Raw genomic sequence first — 6,000 nt, forward strand, 5'->3', positions numbered from 1 at the left:
ATAAGGTGTGACGTTAGTGACATAATCTGTAACGTATAGATCATTGTTGCAACCACTGTCATATATTTGCAACAAATATTGTATGAAGGTTGTTGAGTAAGGTGTCTGTGGAAAGGTTATGATATGCTGGTTATGATGATGCTATCTGTAGGTGTGTACCATTTTTGTAGTTAAAGTTATGAAGATTGGCTATGTACTTGTATCTCAATGTGTTTTGATTCTAAGAATTCTTTGTAAAGCATTTGGTCAGCTTCTTCAGAAAGGAATTCACAAGTTAAGTGCCCAATCAAGAAACACTTAACTGACAATGGATTTTGGGAGATGCCCATCCACAATGGCGTAGGCCTGTAAACTGAGTCATGCATGGATATGTAACTTGACCATGTGACTCCAGACTCCATCTTGCTGCTGTGAATTTCCACAGTAAGAACAAAGAGGTGTCCTCCCATGGGCAAGAGACTATAAAAGACTGATGTCTCATTTCCATCGTCTTCAATCCCGCTTCTTACCTCTGGAGGGACTTTGCTACAACTGGAAGCTCTAAACAAAGGACTAAATGATCTATCCCAGCTGTGGATGTACTCCAGACACTTGATTTGAGCCTGCAGTTTATTCTATCACTGCTACAAGCCTGAACCAAGGACTTTGTCATTACTGTATGTAATTGATTCCATTTAACCAATTCTAGCTCTCATCTATATCTTTCTCCTTTTATGAATAAACCTTTAGATTTTAGATTCTAAAGGATTGGCGACAGTGTGATTTCTGGGTAAGATCTGATTTGTATATTGACCTGGGTCTGGGGCTTGGTCCTTTGGGATCAAGAGAACCCTTTTTCTTTTACTGGGGTATTGGTTTTCATAACCATTTGTCCCCATCATGAGCGGCACTGCTGGTGATATTGGGAAATTGGAGTGTCTAAGGGAATTGCTTGTGTGACTTGTGGTTAGCCAGTGGGCTAAAACAAAGTCCTCTCTGTCTGGCTGGTTTGGTTTGCCTTAGAGGTGGAAAACCCCAGCCTTGAGCTGTAACTGCCCTGCTTTAAGCGATTTGTCCTGAATTGGCACTCTCAGTTGGGTCCCTCCAGAAAAGGGCTGGCTCTAGGCACCAGCAAAGCAAGCAGTTGCTTGGGGCGGCATATTTGCAGGGGCGCAAGAATCCAGCATGGGAGCTGAGAACCAACAGGGAGCCCTGGGAGCCGTAGTTCCTTGGTTAGCTCCCTGCCTATACAGCCAGTCCTGGAGCAGGGAAAGAACTACATTTCCCAGCATTCCCTCAGCCACTAGCAATAGGAAAGGGAGGGGGAAGGAGTATGGAACTGAAACCTGCAGCTTGCTGTGAATGGTAGGGACAGAGCCAGCTCTAGGTTTTTTGCCGCCCCCACCCCAGCCCTGGGCTCCTCCCTCACCCCTATGTTGCCCCAGCTCTGGGTTCTTCCCGCACCTCCTGCCACCGTAGCCCTGGGCTCTTCCCCCCCGCACCCACACCCGCACCTCTTGCCGCCCCAGCCCTGGGCTCTCCCCCAAAGAAAGAATTGGGTGGACTAAATGCAGGGCGGGCTCCAGGCACCAGCTTAACAAGCAGGTGCTTGGGGCGGCCAAGGGAGAGGGGCGGCACCTGCGGCAATTCGGGGGCGGCAGGTCCCTCACTCCCTCTAGGAGCGAAGGACCTGCTGCTGAACTGCCGCCGCCGATTGCGGCTTTTTTTTTTCCCCAATTGCCGCCAGCGATCGCGGGTTTTTTTTTTTTGCTTGGGGCAGCAGAAATGCTGGAGCCGGCCCTGACTAAATGGACAGTGCCCCTCTCTAGCTGAAGCCTAGCAAGGGAGGTACGTGGATCCCACTAGAATTTAAAATGAAAAGTAAGGGAGGGGAGTCTCTACTAGACTGGGTAGTTTTAAATACAGTACCAGGCATGTAGCAGGATTTCCACTTCTGAGCCATGGAAGCAGAAATTGAGTTTTCTTTTCCAGATTTGAACACCCGCAAAATTCAGGAGTGCTCAAGCTCAATTTGGGCAGCTGTTACTTCATTTCTCCCAAATCAAATATACTGATCCACTGTAACTTGCTGTAGAAAAAGTAGGATAAAATTGAGCAAGAAATGCTTCCCAGTGATTATTAGGACTGGAATTGCTATTTTCAACAGCCATTGCCTTTTTTTTGTTTGTTTGTTTGTTTTAGTTTGTTTTATTTGTTTAAAAGGAAGACCGTAATATTGCATTGGCAAATTCCCCATAGAAACAAAGAATGGAACAAAAGAATAATAAAGGCACCTCAACTTTTCCTCATTTATGTAGGACAGTCTTATAATATGCATCCAGATATCCTCCAATCACACAAGCTGAAAATTGTTCCACTTCACTGCAGTTCTGTAACCATATGGGAACCAATCCTGTCTGTGTTCTGTGCACATCTAAAATTCCTGCTGAATGACCCGCCCTGGGAGCGAGTTACCAGTGACCCAGGGCTGTGGCAGAAGGAGGTTGCAGTTGGGGGGAGGGGGAGGGAGAAGAGAGCCCAGGGCTGGGGTGGGAGGCAGCCAAAATTTTTTTTGCTTGGGGCAGCAAAAAACCTAGAGCCAGCCCTGCTCCAGAACCAGCATTGTTACATAAGGTATTCAAAAGTTTAAAAATGGGGGAGAGGGAACGCCAAAGCCTCTCCTCGCCTGGGGCACCATTTGGCCTAGGGAGCGGCCCTGGCCTAGAGTTCCCTCAACCAACTACATCAAGGTGAATATTCAGCTTGCCCTAACTACATTAGGATTTTATAACATGATAGCTATTTCATTGCGAAAACACACCTGATTTTCCTAGTGTAACCATGGCCTTGGTGTAGCTTTTCTCTCCCGCACATGTTCCAACCTTTGAACTGCTGGGAGCCATTTGGGCCCAAGGTCACAGAGTTTAAGGCCAGAAGGGACCAACAAATCATCTAGTTTGACCTCCTGTATATCACAGGCTTTCCACACCAAGCTCAAACCACCAGAATTAGACCAAAGTACTACAGCCTTCAAGAGATGAAGCTATTGTGTGCCACAGGCAGAGAACAGGAGCTTCAAGGTGCACCAGTGCTGTTCACTGCCACCAACTCATCGCTGCTCCTTGGGTCTCAGCTGATGGGATCGAGGTAGCTTGTCACCACATGCATTCAGCTAGCAGGTGGCAGCAGATTCAAAGGTGGCTCAGAGCTGCTCTTCCCCCATACACACCTACCTCTCAGCCTCTGGGAGTGAGACCAACTGCATTTTTTTAATAATACATCTTTCCATCTCAGGAGTTGGGGCATGAACTCTTCCCCACCCCACTTCCAGCATGAGCTGGATGTGAGAATGAGACTCTTAAAGTACAAAATCTGAGTATTATGTTGCTAGGAAGATTGTATTCCTGTTCAGACACAATTTAATTGAAATTGGAGAGGATTCATGCCTCAACATTTTCCTGATCTAATTTCTGTAGGTGGGGGGCAGGGATTATCCACAGAATGGTTTTGCTGGCAGCCAGAAATAAGGATGATCAGCCGCTATCCAGACAGGGTTTTTTTTAAAATGAGGAAGTTGGCAGCTATGAATAAAACCTTTTAAAAACATTAACCCAACGTTCTGGGTATTGATTAATATTCAGCACGTAGGGGAGTGCAGTGATAGATTTTGCCCGTCAGTGGCAACAAGGATTAAAAATAATTTGTTTACCAAGTAGAGTCTCTTTAATCAAAAATGAAATGAGATAGAGGGGGAATCGCACAAGGTGACAACCTGGCTATCTGCCCAGAATGCTAGAAAATTATGAACCCCAAAAGGAGAAATATTATTGCACAGAAAGTGCTTTCATGTGGCCAGAACAAAGTCTCCAGTTCATCTATTCAGTGCAGCAATGTGGTGTAGGGATGGTCAAAGGTGGCTTTACTCCAACTTTACATCTCCCTTATCATGACATCGCCAGAGGACGGGAGTAATCCCCAGTGTAAATTAGAGCAGCCCCAAAGGATACTCAAATTTATATCCTGATGCAAAGTACATTGCCTTGGATTGGAGGTTGCTATTTTGATATTGGGAAGGCTCATAGCATGCAATGTTGACTAGGCCTCAGCAGCAAACAGTTTTCCTGTTGCATAAGAGTTTTTGAGATGTTACTATTTTGCCACCATCCTGAAATGGGATGAAAAGTCACCATCTTGAAAACTTCTGTGACTTGATAATCCGGAAAAAAAAATCAGAGTAGATCAATCACAATGTTTAGTTTTGATCATGTTTCATTTTGATTTTGAATTTTAAAAACCATTTATAGTATAAATTAAGTAAAAATTTCAAAGCGAAGTTATTTTGAATAAAAAAAATGAAACTTTTCATTTTGAAAGTGTCAAAATGGGACATTTCAACAAACCTGAAACGTCTTTTTTCCAAAATTTTCTTTTGAGTTAGGAGACTCATCAAAATCAACCTTCCTAGACAGTTTCAACAAATGGATATTTGCTCATGAAAAAAGTCTTTTATCACAAAGTTCCTGACCAGTTTTAAAATTGACTCTGGCAATCACGGTCTGGAAGGACAAATTTTGTACCAAATAGTTGGGCCCCAAGCCAGCAATTGCTGATTAAAGTTTATAGTGCAAATGGAAGTTGTAAATGCCTGAAAATCAGACCCCTAAACATGGTTTTAGGAGCCTAACTTTAGGCCCCCAGGTTCGAAAATTTTGGCTCCAGCTTTTACCAACAGGTTACCACACCATGGTATATTGCAATGATTCTCTACCTCAGACCTGACAATGCAAAATGAAGACAAATATGATTAAAAACCATGTCTTTTGCTCATGACACAACACACTTATCTGGGGAACAAACTTCTTAAGTGCCCAGGACAAGCCAAACAATACCTTGCTCTTATGTAGAGCTTTGATCAGTAGATTCCCAAAGCACTTCCCAAGTTTTAATGTATTTCTCCTCACAACAGCCCCGCGAGGTAGAAAAGTGCTATTATTCCCATTGTAAGGATGGGGAATAGAAGCACAGACCTGCCCTCGGTCAGACAGGAAGTCTGTGGTGGAGGCGGGAATTGAAGCCAAGTTGCCTAAGTCCCTCAGCTAATGACCTAAACACTGGCCCTCCTTCCTCTCAGGTTTGATCTCTACTCCAATGACAGGTTGTCCACTGGTTCCAATACCCCCGCCCCCTTAAATCTGACCAGGTTTTAAGGTGCTCCCAGTGAGTGACTAGGTGATTTTCGTTGTGGGGCTTCATTGCTACCACTGCTTCGTTCAGTCCTTTCTTCATAAACATATGTTGAGTTAATAATATACTTGAACAATGTGACCCGCCAGCTACCAGAGGAAAATAATCTGTCCCACACACAGTCTTTGGAAAGCAAATATCATTAAACTGGAAAGACGTTTTTGAGACTAGTGGGAAACAAAGTTAACTTAGGGGTTTTTTGTTATGTTACACATAGGCAAACACTCCTAATTGAATCAAGAAAATCCATTTTCAAAAACTGTCCGGATCTTTATTGATTCCCTGCCATCATTTCAAGGTGCACTGCTAATGTACCTTCCAGAGAGCATCCAAATGGTCTGTTCTTAGCCCTAGAGTTTTAGGGAGCTCAGAGATTATTCAATAAAATATTTCTTGTTCATTTGAACTATCTATGAATGCAAAGTGAAAATAATTTGTACCATTTTGAAAATATTATTTGACTGGTTGGATAAACTATAGAATTGTACAAGATAATTTAGTTGCCAAGCTTAATTTGAGAAACAGAAGCATTCATCCATGGAACAGATACCACACAGATGTACCCTATATCAGACAGCTCACAAATATCCTGAATCACACATCACAAAAATATTTCACATCTTTATGTATCTCAGAGAGCTTGAGAGTTTTATAGGGTAACTATGGATGTAAAAACAACAAGGAGTCTGGTGGCACCTTAAAGACTAACAGATTTATTTGGGCATAAGCTTTCGTGAGTAAAAACCTCACTTCTTCGGATGCAGAACTGCATCCGAA

The sequence above is a fragment of the Trachemys scripta genome, chromosome 1, assembly GCF_013100865.1.
Source record: "Trachemys scripta elegans isolate TJP31775 chromosome 1, CAS_Tse_1.0, whole genome shotgun sequence".
Taxonomy (NCBI): Eukaryota; Metazoa; Chordata; order Testudines; family Emydidae; genus Trachemys; species Trachemys scripta.